This window comes from Callithrix jacchus, chromosome 9 (genome assembly GCF_049354715.1).
Source record: "Callithrix jacchus isolate 240 chromosome 9, calJac240_pri, whole genome shotgun sequence".
Taxonomy (NCBI): Eukaryota; Metazoa; Chordata; class Mammalia; order Primates; family Cebidae; genus Callithrix; species Callithrix jacchus.
This window is the reverse complement of record NC_133510.1, coordinates 124,395,110-124,414,060: the sequence shown is the minus strand read 5'-3', so window position 1 is coordinate 124,414,060 and position 18,951 is coordinate 124,395,110. Positions and strand designations below refer to the sequence as shown.

The following is an 18,951-nucleotide window of genomic DNA, read 5'->3' as shown; positions in this document are numbered from 1 at the left end:
GCCAGGGGTTGGAGGAAAGGAAGGCTGGAAGGTGAGTGCTGATGAGTACGAGGTTTCCATTTAGGGGACGAAAATGTGCTAGGAAAGAAAGTGGAGATATTGCGGAACCTTGAGTATGCTAAAAGCCGCTGAATTGTACATTTAAAAAGAGTAAACTTTATGGTACGTGAGTTATGTCTCAGTAATAATTCCAATAAACAGGGAGTAAACAAGAAAAGCAAAGTGTATACCATGAATCCATGGGGCCAGACCTCATGTTCTTTCTTCATAGGGGAGCATCTCAGGCCCTCACACCAAGCGTATCTTTTTTTTTTCTTTTTGAGACAGTGTCTCACTGTGTCACCTGGGTGGGATCTCGGCTCACTGCAACCTCCACCTCTCAGATTCAAGTGATCTTCCCACCTCAGCCTCGCAAGTAGCTAGGACTGCAGGCACTTGCCACCATGCCCAGCTTTTCTTTTTTTTTGTATTTTTGGTAGAGACAGGGCTTCACCAGGTTGCCCAGGCTGATCTTGAACTCCTGAGCTCAAGTGATCCAGCTGCCTCGGCCTCCCAAAGTGCAGGGATTATAGGTGTGAGCCACTGCGCCCAGCCTCTATTTTTATTTTAGATGCAGTTGGAACAGTTTTGATTATCTGCTTCCTTTGTGTCTGGGGAAGACATTAAGTCAGTACCTCCTTTCTCTAGGCTGTCCTTTCTCCCAGAGGTGGTGCCGCAGCCATTTTTATACTAGGTGACTTTATCCTCCTGGCCACAGCTGACTGGAACACAGGTGGGAGCCTGACCCAAACTGGCCCAGTCTCTCTGGTTTTGGCCTTGGGATACAGACAACTCTTTCTTCTCTGTAGGTGACTGGAACGGATTTGATGTAACCCTCACGTGCATGGAGAAGCTGAGAACAGTAATCTGCGGAAGCAAAACAGTGAGACAGCCGGGCAAAGACACACAGAGGTGAGAGACGAAGAGACTGGCCTCTGGTTTCTGCTGAGCTTCTACTTCCTGGTTCTGCCCCCTACCCCGTTCACCTTTACCTTTGAGATACCCCCATAATCTTAGAATAAACATACATTTTTTGCTTAAGCTATTAGCCTCCAGAAACTTGGAATTAAAAAGACTATGGCTATAGCCCTAGGATCTAACAGATGAAAAATGTACTATGTCACCAGTAACGTAGGTGGTAAAACAAACATTTCTTTGAATGCAGCAAGTTAGAAAGAGATGGGACACATTGCCCAAGGCCACCAATACTAAGAGCAGCAGATACACAAATAGCCCATAAAAAAGAAATGTTTCTATAAAAAGCAGAGCCAAGAACTCCAAAAAACCCATCAGTCTGGGACCATTTAGTTTAGAGGCCAGTGGTGATAGGCCTCAGTGTGCCTTAGGGTGTCATTTGGTTACAGTTATGTAAGACTGACATTTGTCACCACGTCCTTGAGTCGCAAAAGGCCAGGCAAATGAGACAGTGTCATTTGTTCAGAAGAATCCTTAGTGAAAAGTTTAAATTACACGTGCAGGCATTTAAAGCTGTAAGATTCGCTCATCTGGCACAGAGATACTGTGAAATACGTCATTGTATAACATAATGACAGATATGTGCGGCACACAGTGTAATTATATCTACGTCCAGAAGCAGGACGTCTAAATAAAGAACAAGTTGATAGCAAAAGTGAGGAATAAGTCATTTTATAATTTTGCTCTTGCTTTCCCTGGGTAGTCCTTGAGACTGAATCTCTTGTGGAACAAGAAAAAGAAAAGCAAAAAAACAGAACAGAAAAACCCTGACTCTTATCTCATAGGCCATATGTTGATCACAGATAATCCTCTCGACCCCATCAGACCCAATGTCCTTTTTGGTTTTTTGACACAGGGTCTCTCTCTGTTGCCCAGGTCTGCTTCGGCCTCCCAAAGTGCTGGGATTACAGGCGTGAGCCACCATGCCCAGCCAGAGCATTTCTTTTTAAAAAAATTTTTTTTGAGACAGAGTCTCACTCTGTTGCCCAGGCTGGAGTGCAGTGGCGTGATCTCAGCTCACTGCAACCTCCGCCTCCCGGGTTCAAGCAATTCTCCTGCCTCCCAAGTAGCTGGGATTACAGGCACGCACCACTACGTGTAGCTAATTTTTGTGTTTTTAGTAGAGACGGGGTTTCACCATGTTGGTCAGTCTGGTCTCTAACTCCTAACCTCAGATGGTGTGTCCACCTTGGCCTCCCAAACTGCTGGGATTACAGGTGTGAGCCACCATGGCTGGCCTTTTGTCTTATGATTTCAAAGTGTAAGAGTTCTTTATATATTCTAGATAGAAGTTCCATATCAGCTACGTGATCTGTAGATGCTTCCTTCCATTCAGTGGGTGGGAGGAATTACAGGTTGTTGAAATGGAGGAGATGGGGAGAGGATGATATTCTTGCAGATGAGCTGGACCTATTCTAATACCTGGATCTTGACATCTTAGTCCATTTAATGTTTGGTCACTAGGCTGTGAAAGACCTCAGAGATCACACCCTTTGATAGGCACCATAGAATAGAGGGTGGAAGGGGAAGAACCTGTGACCGCAAGAGGCAGTGTAGGGTAGTCCATGAGACTGGATCTATTGTGGAACAAAAAAACAAAAGGCAAAAAAACAAAAAATGAAAACAAATACCCAACGTCTTTTTTGTTTTTTTGACACAGAGTCTCTCTCTGTTACCCAGGGTGGACTGGTGGAGTGCAGTGGCAGGACCTCAGCTCACTGCAACCTCCGCCTCCCAGATTCAAGCAATTTTCCTGTCTCAGCCTCCTGAGTAGCTGGTACTACAGGCCCCTGCCACCATACCCAGCTAATTTTTGTATTTTTAGTAGAGATGGAGTTTCACCATATTGGCCAGGCTGGTTTCGAACTCCTGACCTCATGATCTACCCACCTCAGTCTCCCAAAATGCTGGGATTACAGGCATGAGTCACTGTGCTTGGCCTCTACTTTGCTTTTTAAGTGTATTAATAATATAACATAAAAAAAATAACCTTTTAATGAAATTTAGGGATATCTGCATTTTATATGTATCCCATCCTTTAAAAGTATTTGGGTCTAAATTAGTTAAAAAGAGTCCCAAATCTCTGTTACATATTTGCACTTAATGGCCACAGGTACACCTGATAAAAGTATGGTTTCAGCTAGGCCAGGTGGCTCATGCCTGTAATCCCAGAACATTGGGAGGCTGAGGTGGGCGGATCACCTGAGGTCAGGAGTTTGAGACCAGTCTGGCCAAAATGGTGAAATCCTGCCTCTACAAAAATACAAAAATTAACCAGTGGCACACATCTGTAGTCCCAGCTACCTGGGACTCCTAAAAATGTTTATGAAAGATATTTAATTATATGGAGGAAATGCTTATGCTGTAATGTTAAGTGAGGAAAAAGGCAAGGCAAAATACAAAACAGCTTAAGTGTTAGAATCTAAATTATATACATCAAAAGAAGAGAAGCATCTTGCTTTATCCAGGGAGAATGATTCTTTTTTTTCTTTTTTTGGTAGAGACAGAGTCTCACTGTGTTACCCAAGCTGGTCCTTGATTCCTGGGCCCAAGCAGTCCTCCTGGCTTGGCCTCTCAAAGTGTTGGGATTACAGATGTGAGCCACAGAGCCTGGCCAGAATGATTCTTTGAATCAATCTTTTCTTCCCTAGTATTTGTCTTTAAAATACTAGATTGAAGGCCAGGCTTGGTGGCTTATGCCTGTATTCCCAGCACTTTGGGAGGCTGAGGCAGGTGGATTACCTGAGGACAAGAGTTTGAGACCAGCCTGGCCAACATGGTGAAACCCCATCTCTACTAAAAATACAAAAAAATTACGGCTGGGCGTGGTGGCATGCCTGTAATCCCAGCACTTTGGGAGGCTGAGGCAGGCAGATCACCTGAGGTTGGGAGTTCAAGACTAGCTTGACCAACATGGAGAAACTTGTCTCTACTAAAAATACAAAATTAGCTGGGCATGGTGGCATATGCCTGTAATCCCAGCTACTCGGGAGGCTGAAGCAGGAGAATTGCTTGAACCTGGGAGGCAGAGGTTGCAGTGAGCAGAGATTGTGCCATTGCGCTTCAGCGTGGGCAACAAGAGCAAAACTCTGTCTCAAAAAGAAAAAAAAATACAAAAAATTAGCCAGACATGGTGGTGGGCACCTGTAATCCCAGCTACTTGGGAGACTGAGGCAGAAGAATCTCTTGAACCCGGGAGGTGGACGTTGCAGTGAGCTGAGATCTTGCTATTACACTGCAGCCTGGGCAACAAGAGTGAAACTCGGCTGGGTGTGGTGGCTCACACCTGTAATCCCAGCACTTCAGGAGGCTGAGGCAGACAGATCACCTGAGGTCAGGAGATTGAGACCAGCCTGGCCAACATGGTAAAACCCCATCTCTACTAAAAATGCAAAAATTAAGCTGAACACAGTGGCATGTGCCTGTATTCCCAGCTACTTGGGAGGCTAAGGCTGGAGAATTGCTTGAACCTGGCAGGTGGAGGTTGCAGTGAGCCCAGATTGAGCCACTGCACTTCAGCCTGGGCAACAGAGCAAGACTCCATCTGAAAAAAAAAAAAAATGCCAGACTAAAAATCTGGAGACCTGCTAATAATTTTTTATATGATTATTTGTAAAATTAAACTAAACTGAACCATTTCTTAATCAGCATATCAGTAAATATTAAAGTTGACTAAGTGTATATAGAAACCTTGGTTGGAAACAGATTCTGCAAATCCTGAGAGAAGAAATTTTTTTTTTTTTTGAGACGGAGTTTCGCTGTTGTTACCCAGACTGGAGTGCAATGGCGCTATCTCGGCTCACCGCAACCTCCATCTTCTGGGTTCAAGCAATTCTCCTGCCTCAGCCTCCCGAGTAACTGGGACTACAGGCACGCACCACCATGCCCAGCTAATTTTTGTATTTTTAGTAGAGACGGGGATGACCAGGATGGTCTCGATCTCTTGACCTCGTGATCCACCCGCCTCGGCCTCCCAAAGTGCTGGGATTATAGGCTTGAGCCACCGCGCCCGGTGAGAAGAAATTTTTAAAAGGACCTCTGATCAAAAAGGATCAGCAACGAAGATATTTCAGGAGTAAATACCATGTGTGTTAGGCACTGACATGTACTAGCTGTGCCATTTTAGACAAGTTATTTGCTTTTGGGGAGTCTCTTTCTTTTCTTTTCTTTTTTTGAGATGCAGTCTTGCTTTATTGCCCAGGCTGGAGTGCAGTGGCGTGATCTCTGCTGGCTGCAACCTCCATCTCCCGGGTTCAAGCAATTCTCCTACCTCAGCCTCCCGAGTAGCTGGGATTACAGGCTTGTGCCACCATGCCTGGCTAATTTTTGTATTTTCAGTAGAGACGGGGTTTCACCATGTTGGCCAGGCTGATCTCGAACTCCTGACCTCAAGTAATCCCCTGACCTCGGCCTCCCAAAGTTCTGGGATTACAGGCATGAGCCACTGAGCCTGGCCGAGTCTCTTTCTTTACAGGTAAACTAGGGAACCTATTATGTCAAGTATAGTATTGCCTTCTTGATAATAACAACAGTGAAGTCCCTGCCAAAAGCTTTATAGGCTTCATTTCACTCCATCTCACGTGAACCATGAAGTAGGTACTGAGAAGTAAAGCTGAGACTTAGCAAGGTCATATGGGTGGGTGAGTCAGGTGTGAGTGCACATTTGTCATCTGATTCCATCAATCATCTTTGCTTTTTTTTTTTTGTTGTTGTTGAGACAGAGCCTCTTGCTGTGCTGCCCAAGCTGGAGCGTAGTGGCATGATCTCAGCTCACTGTAGCCTCAACCTCTCAGGCTCAGGCAATCCTCCCACTTCAGTCTCCTGAGTAGCTGGGACTACAGCTGTGTGCTACCATGCCCTGCTTGTTTGTTTTTTGTATTTCTGTAGAGACGGGGTGCTGCTATGTTGCCTAGGCTGGTCTTGAACTCCTGATTTCAATTGATCCTCCCAAAGTGCTGGGAGGCAGGCATAAGCTACCACACCCAGGCACATCTTTGCTTTTAAATATTTTTTTACATAGCCTTAAAATGCTGTGAAACCATTTTGTCTACTCAAAAACATTGTGTAATATTATGTGGGACCATTTTTAGAGTGAGGTCTGCTTCCACTGCTCCATATGTAAGGGATGATGGCAATAGTAGGGTCACCTTGAGATGGAAGAAATCCTGCTTGTGGAGATGGCAGGTAATGGAGCCCCCACACATTTCCTCATGTTCCCCGATGATAGAGAGGCAGGAACACTGTAGCATATGACGTAGTCGGAAATCTCAGGTGGGCGCAGTGGCTCACACCTGTAATCCCAGCACTATGGGAGGCCGAGGCGGGCAGATCACCTGAGATCGGAGTTTGAGACCAGCTGACCAATATGGAGAAACCCTGTCTCTACTAAAAATGCAAAAAAAAATTAGCCAGGCATGGTGGTGCATGCCTGTAACCCCAGCTACTCTGGAGACTGAGGCAGGAGAATCACTGGAACCCAGGAGTGGAGATCGCGGTGAGCTGAGATTGAGCCATTGCACTCCAACCTGGACGAGAGTGAAACTCCGTCTCACACACAAAAAAGAAAGAAATCTCTTCAAATGTATTTAGAAACTACTAGATGCCTAGATATTTAACAGAATTACTCAACAAACTAGACTTAGGAAAATAAGACCCAAAGGTACAGTCCCAGTAGTGTCAAATCCAATGACTAGATGTCTAAGGTGGTGACTTAATTACTGTGGTAGGCAGAGTAATGGTCCCACGAAGATATCCAGTTCCTCATCCCTGGAATCCGTGAATGTGTTGCCTTATATGGCAGAAGGGAGTTGGCAGCTGCAGCTAAGTTAAGATCTTGAGATGGGGAGAGTGGCCTATATTATCCAAGTGAGCCCCATTTAACCACAAAGGTCCTTAAAAATGGAAGGGAGAGGCTGAGGACTCAAGAGAAGGGGATATGAGGGCAGAGTGAAGAGGTTGCATGGTGGGGGCTGTGAGCCAATTCATGAGGCTGGAAGAGGCAGGAGATGGGTTCCCTTGAGCCTCTGGGTGGAATGCAGCGCTGCCAGCACCTTGATGATGCCTGTAAAATGCATTTTGGACTTCTGAACTCCAGAACTGGAAGTAATGCTTGTGTTGCTTTCAGCACAAAGTTGGTGGTAATTTGTTATGGCAGCCATAAGAAACTAATACAGTTACTAACTCCATGGAAACATTGTAAACATAAGATTCACAATTCAGATCAGGCCACAAGGGTTGCATTTACTGTCTTGCGTCTTTAATATTGGGACATTTTGTTTTCTTTTGGGAGGACTTTGGTATACATTTTTCTGTGTACACTCAAATACATGGTGATGGGCCCGGGCGAGAAGAAGTCCAAAGCTGTAACTCTCTCTCAGGTTCATAGTTATTCCCCCGAAAAGTAATTTTTATAAGCACAGAAAAGTAAACTTCAAAATGAAAGCATAAGAAAAGAAATTCACGCCAGGTTCGGTGGCTCATGCCTGTAATCCTAGCACTTTGGGGAGGCTGACTGGTGGATTGCTTGAGGCCAGGAGTTCAAAACCAGCCTGGCCAACATGGTGAAAACCCGTCTCTACTAAAAGTACAAAAAATTAGGCCGGGTGTGATGGCTCATGCCTGTAATCCAAGCACTTTGGAGGCCAAGGTGGGCGGATCACCTGAGTTCGGAAGTTCAAGACCAGCCTGACCAACAGGGTGAAACCCTGTCTTAAAAAAAAAAAAAAGCCAGGCGTGGTGGTGGGCACCTGTCATTCCAGCTACTTGGGAGTTTAAAGCAAGAGAATCACTTGAACTCTGGGAGGCAGAGATTACAGTGAGCTGAGATCGCACCACTGCACTCCAGCCTGGGCAACAAAAGCGAAACTCCATCTCAACAACAACAAAAAAGATAACGGTTGGTTGCTAAGAGGGAAGAAAAGCAGGACTCCTCAGACTCCAAAACTGTCCACGTGTTATAACATTTTGCATTTTCAGTTGTTTAGATGTTGATAAGAATAACCTTTAAGTCCACATTAGCAATCACAGAGTGTTCTGTTGGGATTTTCCCAGTTCTTTTCTATTCTTAAATGTAGCCACTGAAAAATCAGAGAACACTGGCTCCAAGTTGTTTTAGAACTCGAAGGCATTAGCTGTGTGAGCTACACCCCAAGTATGAGACGCATGGCATGTGGTGATGTCAGCACAGCCAGCAGGAAGTGTTTGTGGAGTAGTGCCCTGTCCCTTTCTTCACTCCCTTCCCTTTTTCTGGGCTTTCCGTCTCATGAGTTCCATTCTCTGGGCAGGAGGAAATTGAGCGGGAAGCGGGGTGAGTAAGCACAGTCACTTTCTTTGAAGCCGCGCTGCTTCTTGCAACAGCCCCTTCTTTTCTGACAGATCTGGTTCAAGTTTAACTAGCACAGGTTTAGCTATTGCCTCCAGAGTGAAGCTTGGGATAGACAAGGGGAGGGAGGATGGGGTCAAACTAGGAAATTGAGTGGGAAGTCGGGGACAAACTACAGTCCATTTCTTTGGGTCAGTGGAGGATAAAAGTTGCCTCTTTCCTTCCCTGAGAAATATCCAGAATGCTCGTCTCTTGCCTTTAGTCATTTTACCCTAACCCAATTAGAGTCAGGGTTAGGGCTAAGGTTAGGGTTAGCCTTGGGGTCAGCCTTAGCCTTCCGTTTGGACAAAATCTGCCACTTAGCCAGCTCATGCCTGTAATCCCAGCACTTTGGGAAGCTGAGGAGGGCAGATTTCTTGAGGCTAGGAGTTCGAGAACAGACTGGCCAACATGGCAAAACCCCATCTCTACTAAAATACAAACATCTTCTGGGTGTGGTGATACACACCTATAATCCCAGTTACTTGGGAGGCTGAGGCAGGAGACTCACTTGAACCTGGGAGCGGAGGTTGCAGTGAGCCAAGATTGCGCCACTGCACTCCAGTCTGAGCGACAGAGTGAGACTACAGCTTAATAATAATAATAAAAAGTACTGCTTTAGCCATATGCCACCAATTTTGACATATATTACTTTCATTATCCAGCTCTAAATATTTTTGAGTTATTTAGCAATATTTCTTAGCAATATTTCATTGTTTCCAAATATATCAAAAATCTACCTTTTAAAAATTAATTTCTCGTGAGGTATGGTGGCTCACTCTTGTAATCCCAGCACTTTTGGGAGGGTGAGGCAGGCAGAACTCCTAACATCAGGAGTTAGAGACCAGCCTGGCCAATGTGGTGAAACCCTGTCTCTACTAAAAATACAAAAATTAGCTGGGCACGGTGGCAGGCATCTGGAATCCCAGCTACTTGGGAGGCTGAGGCAGGGAGAATTGCTTGAATTCGGGAGGTAGAGGTTTCAGTGAGCAGAGATTGCACCACAGTACTCCAGCCTGGACAACAGTGAGACTCTGTCTCAAAAAAAAAAATTAATTTCTAATTTTATTGAAATGTGGTTAGAGAACCTGCTCTGTATCATATTGCTGTTGGGAACGTATTGAGGAAAATGCGTATCTGTTATAACTCTTCCTTGTGTATCGTAAAAAAGAATGTACCAGCTGGGTGTAGTGGCTCATGCCTGTAATCCCAACACTTTGGGAGGCCGAGGCGGATGGATCGTCCAAGGTCAGGAGTTCGAGACCAGTCTGGCCAGCATGGTGAAAACCCATCTCTACTAAAAATACAAAAATTAGCCAGATTCAGTGGCATGCGCCTGTAATCCCAGCTACTCAGGAGGCTGAGGCACGAGAATTGCTTCAACCCAGGAGGCAGAGGTTGCAGCGAGCTGAGATTGTGCCACTGCACTACAGCCTGGGCAACAGAGCAAGACTCTGGGTCAAAAAAAAAAAAAGCACCTTCTTGGCTGGGTGTTGAATTTGTTCTATATCTAATAGTTTGAGTGAGGCCCTCTCTGAGGAAGTCCTTCTGAGCGGAGACCTGGATGTCAGGAAGAAGCCAGCTCTCTGAATACTTTGCTTGGGGGAAAGTATTCCTGGCAAAGGGAATAGCAGGTGCTAAGTCCCTGAGGTAGGAATGGGCTTGGTGTGTTCCAGGAGCAGAAGGAAGGTCAATATGAATGGAGCATAGTGGGCAGGGAGGAGGGTGATGTGAGCTAAGCTCCCGAGAGGCAGCCAGAGGCCTAATCAAGGAGGCTTTCGAGGCCATGGTGTGGACCTCAGTCTTAGATAATGCAGTACATTCACTGACACTTACTGGCTGGTTTGCCAAGTACTTCATAGAAGCATAACGTCAGGCACAAATTGGTCTCATTTTATACAATGGAGAGAGCATTTTGAGATTATTGTTATTATTACTTTGTTTTGTTTTGGTTTGAAGACGGAGTCTCACTGTCACCCAGGTTGGAGTACAGTGGCATGATCTTGGCTCATTGCAACCTTGGCCTCCCTTCAGGCGATTCTCCTGCTTCCGCCTCCCAAGTAGCTGGGACTACAGGTGCATGTGACCTCATGAGGCTGATTTTTGTATTTCTAGTAGATACAGGTTTTCACTATGTTGGTCAGGCTGATCTTGAACTCCTGACCTCAGGTGATCCACCCACCTCAGCCTCCCCAAGTGCCGGGATTACAAGCATGAACCATTACGCCTGGCCATTATTGTTATCCCTTTTATCTAGCACAGAACATCCTCACTTTTGTGTGTGTGTGTGTGTGTGTGTGTGTGTGTGCGCGCGCGGGGGGATGAAGTTTCACTCTGTTGCCCAGGCTGGAGTGCACTGGTGCCATCTAATCTCACTGCAACCTCTGCCTTCCAGTTTCAAGTGATCCTCCTGCCTCAGCCTCCCGAGTAGCTGAAATTACAGGTGCCTGCTACCATGCCAAGCTAATTTTTGCATTTTTATTTTTATTTCTTTTTATTATTTATTTTGCCTAATGTTTCTGGGGATAATTTTTGCATTTTTATAGAGACACGGTTTTACCATTTTGGCCAGGCTGGTCTCAAACTCCTGACCTCGTGATCTGCCCACCTTGGCCTCCCAAAGTGTCACCATGCCCGGCCCATCCTCACATTTTGAGATTAAAAGTACTTTACAAGCTGGGTGCGGTAGCTCATGTCTATAATCCCAGCACTTTGGGAGGCCGAGGCAAGAGATTCTTTGAGCCTAGGAGTTTGAGACTTGCCTGTGCAACATGGTGAGACCTCGTCTCTATAAAATGTAAAAAAATTAGCCAGGCATGATGGCATGTGCCTGTAGTCCCAGCTCCTTGGGAGGCTGAGGCAGGAGGATCACTTGAGCCCCGGAGATTGAGGATGCAGTGAGCTATGTTCATGCCACTGCACTCCAGCCTGGGTGACATAGACCCTGTCTCCAAAAAAATTAAATAAATAAAATAAAGAAAAATTTAAAAAGTACCTTAGAGATCATGTTTAGCTTAATCCTTTTCTTTTGAAAATAAGAAAACTAAGAGTGCTTAGTTTTCAGTGTCTCTGCTCACTGTAACCTCCGCCTCCCGGGTTCAAGCAGTTCTCCTGCCTCAACCTCCCCAGTCGCTGGTACTATAGGCACGCACCACTGCCCTGGGCTAAAGTGCCCTCACAGCCAGGATCTGCTCATCCTTCTGCCTCTTCCATAGACAAGCTCCTGAAAGGGAGGACTCAGTTTTTACAATTTCATTCAGGTGTTCTTGAAGGAATCTTATCTTTTTTTTTTTTTGAGACGGAGTTTCGCTCTTGTTACTCAGGCTGGAGTGCAATGGCACGATCTCGGCTCACCGCAACCTCCACCTCCTGGGTTCAAGCAATTCTCCTGCCTCAGCCTCCTGAGTAGCTGGGATTACAGGCACGTGCCACCATACCCAGCTAATTTTTTGTATTTTCAGTAGAGACGGGGTTTCACCATGTTGACCAGCATGGTCTCGATCTCTTGACCACCTGCCTCGGCCTCCCAAAGTGCTGGGATTACAGGTTTGAGCCACCGCGCCTGGCAGGAAACTTATCTTCTTATGAACCCCTTTGTCAAGCAAAAATCACTCTCATCCCTCCCATTTACTTAGCTTGTAAATGTAGATTTTTATCAATGGGATTTTCTTAAAGTGAGTTTCCCACGGGGACTCCCCCTCCTAAAATGCCCTGCACGCTCTAATTTCACCCCTTCTGCTTTACTTCCACATCTGGATCTGCGTCTAGGAGGCAGCAGTTTCAGCCTGCCCTGTGCGCCACCTTCATTTCTAGGATGACCTGTCCCAGCCACTTTTTAATGGGGCCTCTGTGGCACATTCAAAAGCTTCCACCTGGCAAAACATTCACAGCAATTGACACTGACACTATCTGGCTGTTTATGGGTTTTCCCACCTACCCCTCCTTGCGGGCCAAGCCGCTTTGCTCTCCCAGTGAGTGACACAGGAGCTAATGTGGAAGAACCTGAGCGAGCAGCTTCCAGGTGCTACACCCAGGTGCTGTGTCAGGCGGTCCTCAAACTCTGCAAACGGGCCGGGGCACATTCGAGGCCACCCTGCACACAAGCCTGGCTCAGACACAGAGATCCACGAGTCCCTTTGTGGACCTAGTTTTTTAATTCATTTCTTATTTTATTTAATTAATTAATTTATTTATTTTTGAGGTGGAGTCTTTTATCCTGGGCCTCTCCAGTGGAATATTTTCTTAAAAAAGTACTTTCATATACATTTGGAGGGCACAAGAATTGAAATTAGCACACGAATCCAAGCTTCCAATGAGACTCACACCAAAAGAATGACAAGATTCTGCATAAACAATTACGTTTTTTTAATTACATAAAGAAATTTTCACAGAAATCTCACAGTTGTCAAACATTAGTGGGTTTTTTTTTTGTGATTTAAAAAATGTTGGTAAATATACATAATGTAAAATTTGTAATTTTTAACCATTTTTTTTCTTTCTGTTACCCAGGCTGGAATGCAATGGCGTGATCTCAGCTCACTGCAACCTCTGCCTCCCTGTCAAAGGAATTCACCTGCCTCAGGCTCCTGAGTAGCTGGGACTACAGGTGCGTGCCACTACGCCCAGCTAATTGTGTTTTTAGAGAGACGGGGTTTTCACGTGTTAGCCAGGATAGTCTTGAACTCCTGACCTTGTGATCTACCTGCCTTGGCCTCCCAAAGTGCTGGGATTACAGGCATGACCCACCATGCCTGGCCTTTTTTTTGTTCTTGAAACGGAGTCTCACTCTGTCGCCCAGGCTGGTGTGCAATGATGTAATCTTGGCTCACTGCAACCTCTCTGCCTCCCAGGTTCAAGTGATTATGCCTCAATCTCCCGAGTAGCTGGGACCACAGGTCCCACACCACCATGACCAGCTAATTTTTGTATTTTTAGTAGAGACGAGGTTTCACCATGTTGGCCAGACTGGTCTCAAACACCTGACCTTGTGATCTGTCCTCCCTGGCCTCTCAAAGTGCTGGGATTACAGGCATGAGCCACCTTGCCTGGCCAACTTTGAACAATTTTTAAATATATAATTTAGTGGCATTGAGTACATTCACAGAGTCGTGCAGCTATCGCCACTGTCCACTTTCAGAACGTTTTCATCATCTGAAACAGAAGTGCTATACCCATTCCGCAGTAACGCACATCCCACTTCCCTTCCAGGTGTGGTCACCTCTCTTCTACTTTCTGCCTCCATGATCTTGCCTGTTCTAGGCAATTCATGTAAGTGAAATCACACAATATTTGTTCTTTTGTGTCTTGCTTATTTCATGTGGCATAATGTTTTCAAGATTTCTCCATGTTGTCGCATGTATGGGAAATTCTTTTTGTTCGTTTTCTTTTGAGACGGAGTCTGCTCTGTCGCCCAGGCTGGAGTGCAGTGGCATGACCTCAGCTCACTGCAACCTCTGCCTCCTGGGTTCAAGCGATTCTCCTGCCTCAGCCTCCTGAGTAGCTGGGACTACAGGTGCATGCCACCATGTCGGGCCAATTTTTGTATTTTTAGTAAAGACAGGGTTTCACCATGTTGGCCCAGATGGTCTCGATCTCTTGACCTCGTGATCCACCCACCTTAGCCTCCCAAAGTGCTGGGATTACAGTCATGAGCCACTGTACCCAGCCCAAGATGGTTTTTAAGCATGATTTCTGGATTTCAGGAAATGCCACTAACATTTCTTGATGTCTCCAAATGATAAAATTTATTATCTCTGGGCGTGGTGGCTCACGCCTGTAATCACAGCACTTTGGGAGTCCAAGGCAGGTGGATCGCCTGAGGTCAGGGGTTCGAGACCAGCCTGGCCAACATGGTGACACCTTGTCTCTACAAAAAATACAAAAATTAGTCAGGCATGGTGGCAGGTGCCTGTAATTCCAGCTACTTGGGAGGCTGAGGCAGGAGAATCTCTTGAACCTGGGAGGTGGCAGTTTCAGTAAGCTGAGATTGCACCATTGCACTCCAGTCTTGGCAACAAGAGTGAGACTTCATCTCAATAAAAAAAAGTTTGTTATTATCTATAACATATTCCAAGGAGGAATGAGGCAGTTCTTCTTCGTCTGCTTAAATGTGCACTTAAAGTTAAAGATTTTTAATAAATACTCTCTCTTCAGGAAAAAAAAGATCTAGTTAACAGCTCAGATTCTCCTTAAGAAAGAAATGTCGTACATGCTGTGTTCTGCCTTGAACATCTGTCCATGTCATTAACTGTCTTTCTGTGGCATCATTTAAAATAGCTGCAAACTCTTCTGTTATATGAATGTGCCATAATTTACTTAACCGACTTAAAGGAATTTTTAAAAATTCATTTAGCCAGGCTGGGGTGGTGGCTCACACCTGTAATCCCAGAGCTTTGAGAGCCCAGGTGGGAGGACTGCTTGAGGCCAGGAGTGCAAGACCAGCTTGGGCAAGATGGGGACACCCTATCTTTACAAAAAAAAAAAGAAAAAGAAATACATTTTAATGAGTCGTCCTTTTCTTTCCATCACCACCACCAATTCAGTGGTACAGGAGGGAGCTTGTTGAGACACTCCTATATAATCCCAGCAGACTCCTAAATGATGTCACTATCCCAGGCTTCCCCTCCCATCCCATGTCCTCATGTCTGAGGGATGTTAAGTCATTGCTTCCTTGTGTCCTCTTTCAGCCCCAAGAATGGCTCTATCTTAACTTTGCACCTGGCTCAAACATCTTGGCCTTTTTTTCTTTTTGAAGGTTTTCCCAAATCAGTGCCATTTAATCTCCCTCCGCTATCGTAGTCATTTCTTTCTGGGCCTGACTTGTGCCGCTGGTCCTGTTGGGAATGCCTCCTCTCATCCCACTGTTTCCCGCCCCCTCCTCCAGTGAGGGTCTGCTTATATCTCACGAGCTTCATAACCCTCCCAAGGCTGTGCTTGCGTGTGTGAACTTCACCTTTCTCTGAGCTTCTGTTTCAGTGAAACGGGACCACACGGTTTAGGAGGCAGTAAGAAAACAAGCAAGTCTGTGCTCTCGGAGCATGGTTGCACTGGCCATCCGACAGTTCCTGGAACACGCTCATTTCTTTGCTTTTCTTTCTTTTTGAGATAGAATATTACTATGTTATCCAGGCTGGCCTCAAACTCCTGGCTTAAGGGATGATCTCTCGTTGCTGGCATCACAGGTGTGTGCCCCCGCACCCAGCTCTGGGACACTCTTATTTCTCTCTCACTTCTCAGCTTTGTGTTTGCTGTCGCTCTTCCTGGAATGCCCATCTTTCAACTCATTCCAGCAGGTTCTTTCTCGATATTCAGATCTAGCGTAAATGCCACTTCCTTGGAGAAACCCTCCCTGCTCCCTATCAGAAGTAATTCCCTTGCTCCTATCACAGGATCCTGCTTGTTTCTTTCAAAATCTATTCCAAGCTGTCCTCAACCCATTTCTTTTCACTGTGATTACCTGTCTCTCACACTGCACCTAACCTCCCAAAGAGCCTGTCGTCTTCACCTGTTCATCCCCAGCTCCTGCACAGTGCCGGGGTGCCCAGTAAGTGCAACCTCATAATGAAGGGATAAGGTTGGACAGATGGGGAAGGAGAAGGGAGACATCAAGGTGTCCTTTGAACTTTGGCTTGGGAAGTTGAGCTCATGGCAGGTGGTGCTACTGGCTGAACTTAGAGCTCTGGAAGTCACATGTGGGTGGATGGGGTGAACAGAGATCATGATTTGTCTTTTGTATCAGTTTGAGTTGCCGCTAAACCATTTAAGTATAGAATATCTGGAGGTGGTTAGATATATGGGCCTGGAGCTCAAGAGCGATGCTTGGGCACCATCCAAATCATAAGAATAGCTACCATAGCTAGACTCATGAGAAGCTGCCTGAAGCCATGTTCTTACGCTGAAGTCTGTTCTTACGCTGCTAATAAAGACATACCCAAGACTGGGTAATTTATAAAGGAAAGAGGTTTAGTTGACTCACAGTTACACAGGGCTGGGGAGGCCTCACAATCCTGGCAAAGGCAAGGAGCAGCAAAGCCACATCTTACGTGGTGGCAGGCAAAAAGAGAATGAGAGCCAAATGAAAGGAGAAACCCCTTATAAAACTCTCAGATCTCATGAGACTTATTCACTACAACGAGAACAGTATGAGGGAAGCCACCCCATGATTCAGTTGTCTCCCACTGGGTCCCTCCCACAACACATGGGAATTATAGGAGTACAATTCAAGATGAGATTTGGGTGGGGACACAACCAAACTGTATCGGGCCACTTGGCCAATAAGTGACCAAGCCAGGATTTAAACTCAGGTGGTCTGTTTCCAGTGCCCACACACCATTGCGATGAGATAGGTGTGGAAGGGACAAAAACCAAGATGAGTTCCTTGCCTCTGAGGGGCTTATTGTTTTTTGGGAGAAATAAAACATAAATACTCATAACTTACCAGACTGAACAAGCTTACACAAGAGCCCTGTTAGTGTGAGTTGGCCCTTATCCAAGCTTAGGTGCGATGCTTATTTGGTTAAAATGGTGAGTCAGTGTCAGCCGCCTCCTCCGATTCCCGAAGCCTCAGGATCACGTGACTATCATAATTCATTAAAGTTAGCTAAGGATGTTGGAAATGCAAACTCCTCTCCATAGATCATCATTTATTTTGGAACTATGATTCATAGCCCTCGGGAATGAAAAACAGGAAGCTGAAAGGTCACAGTTAAAGTGAAAGAAAATGGGAATTTCTAATTTTTTCAAAAAAGAAAAGTTGAGTCAGGGGATCTTCCTGAATGATGACTGCATGGGATTAGAATATGGGTTGAGAAACGTACAAACATCGGAGGGTGAAACCCAACCTGGTACATCCAAGTAGATAATTTGAATAAATGGGGGTGGTGGTCATGGTTCCTTATTGCCTCTAGTAGGCAGGGCTTTGTGTGACCATGACTTTGGGCAGAAACCAAACCAAGATTAATTTTTTAGGGCTGCTGGTTGGCCTGGAATTAGAGATTTATTTTATTGATTGATTGATTGATTGAGATGGAGTTTCACTCTTGTTGCCCAGGCTGGAGTGCAGTGGTGTGATCTTGGCTCACTGCAAACTCTGCCTCCCAGGTTCAAGTGATTCTCCTGCCTCAGCCTCCCAAGTAGCTGGGATTACAGGCGCTGGCCACCATGCTCAGCTAATTTTTTGTATTTTTAGGAGAAACAGGGTTTTACCATGTTGTCCAGGCTGGTCTCAAACTCCTGACCTCAGATAATCCACCTGCCTCAGCTTCCCAAAGTACTGGGATTGCAGGCGTGAGCCACTGCCCTGGCCCAATTAGGGATGTTTTAATAACCTCCTCTTTACCTCAGTGGCGAGGGAGGGATTCCCACTTCCCACCCCAGGGTTCTGGGGATGGCTAAACATGTGACACCCAACACTGGGCAGATGAGATTGGCAGCAATTTTTGGTCACACACACTCACAGCTCAGGGAGGAAGACCCCCACATGCTGTGCAGGGCCACACAGAAACAGAGTGAACGACCAGGGCCGGTGGGGGGCACGCTCTGTAGCAACAAGAGGGTGAGGAGGACCTGGTTTCCCTGGAGGATGTGATTGGCTCATTTGGACAGTTCCATGGGTTAGCAGGAACTGCTATCTGTTTTATTGGGTCTGTTTGACAGGGAAGGTTGTTGCACTGGGCACCCTTAGCCAAGGGAGGACTGGGAGAGAAACTTGGGGTTAGGCTATTCTAGGCACTCCTGATTTCACCTGATGTCAAGGCAGCACCTCATATGAGACCTTGATTTTAGGCCTTACACCGCAGGGTGGATACCCAGTGGGCCCTGCTGGCTGCCCCTCGTCTCCTGATTTGCTGCACTCCTTCCTGTGATCTGAAGCTCTACAAGCAGTCTCATCCCTGCCAACTTGGGGCAGGGGCTATTCCAAAATTCAAGGCACACTGAAGCTTTTCCTCCTTTTCTCTTGCTGCCAATTTTTTCCACCTTTTTTTGGTGACTTCCCAAGAGGAAGAGGAGGGAAGAAAAGAGAAACATTCTATTTGGCCGCTTATGTGGGACAAATGTTTCATGGAGTAGGGAAAGACTGAAACAAAAACAAAGAGCATATCCACCACCGCTCCTAGCTCATTTTCCACACAGTGATCGCAGTGAGTGTTTACAAATGAATATGGTGGTTGGGCGCAGTGGCTCATGCCTGTAATCCCAACACTTTGGCAGATCACTTGAGGTCCGGAGTTTGAGACTATCCTGGTCAACATGGTGAAACCCTGTCTCTACTAAAAATACAAAAATTAGCTGGGTGTGGTGGCGCGTGCCTGTAATCCCAGATACTCAGGAGGCTGAGGCAGGAGAATCACTTGAACCCAGGAGGCAGAGGTTGTAGTCAGCCAAGATCAAGCCACGCTGTACTCCAGCCTAGGCAACAGAGGAAGACTCTATCTCAAAACAAATAAAAAAAACAAAAAAATCAAAATCAGAATTAAATATGATCTCACCAGGCTCCTGTTTAGAACCTTTATGTGGCTTAGGTCTTAGGATAAAGACAAACTCTACTGTGACCCACAAGATTCCAGGAAGCCTAGCCC

At 45.9% G+C, this 18,951-nt stretch overlaps 1 long non-coding RNA gene across 2 annotated transcripts in view; it reads left to right on the top strand.

The window, feature by feature from the left end:
- LOC118144372 (uncharacterized) overlaps nucleotides 1-18,951 on the top strand; it is a 30,638-nt gene that overhangs the window by 5,071 nt on the left and 6,616 nt on the right. The window contains exons 2-4 of one of the 2 annotated variants that reach the window (XR_013522168.1): nucleotides 849-951; nucleotides 12,884-12,980; nucleotides 13,583-13,642. This is a non-coding gene — a long non-coding RNA (uncharacterized LOC118144372). Of the gene's footprint in view, nucleotides 1-848; nucleotides 952-12,883; nucleotides 12,981-13,582; nucleotides 17,354-18,951 lie in introns of those variants that run through there. The other variant, XR_004729148.3, reaches the window with a different exon arrangement.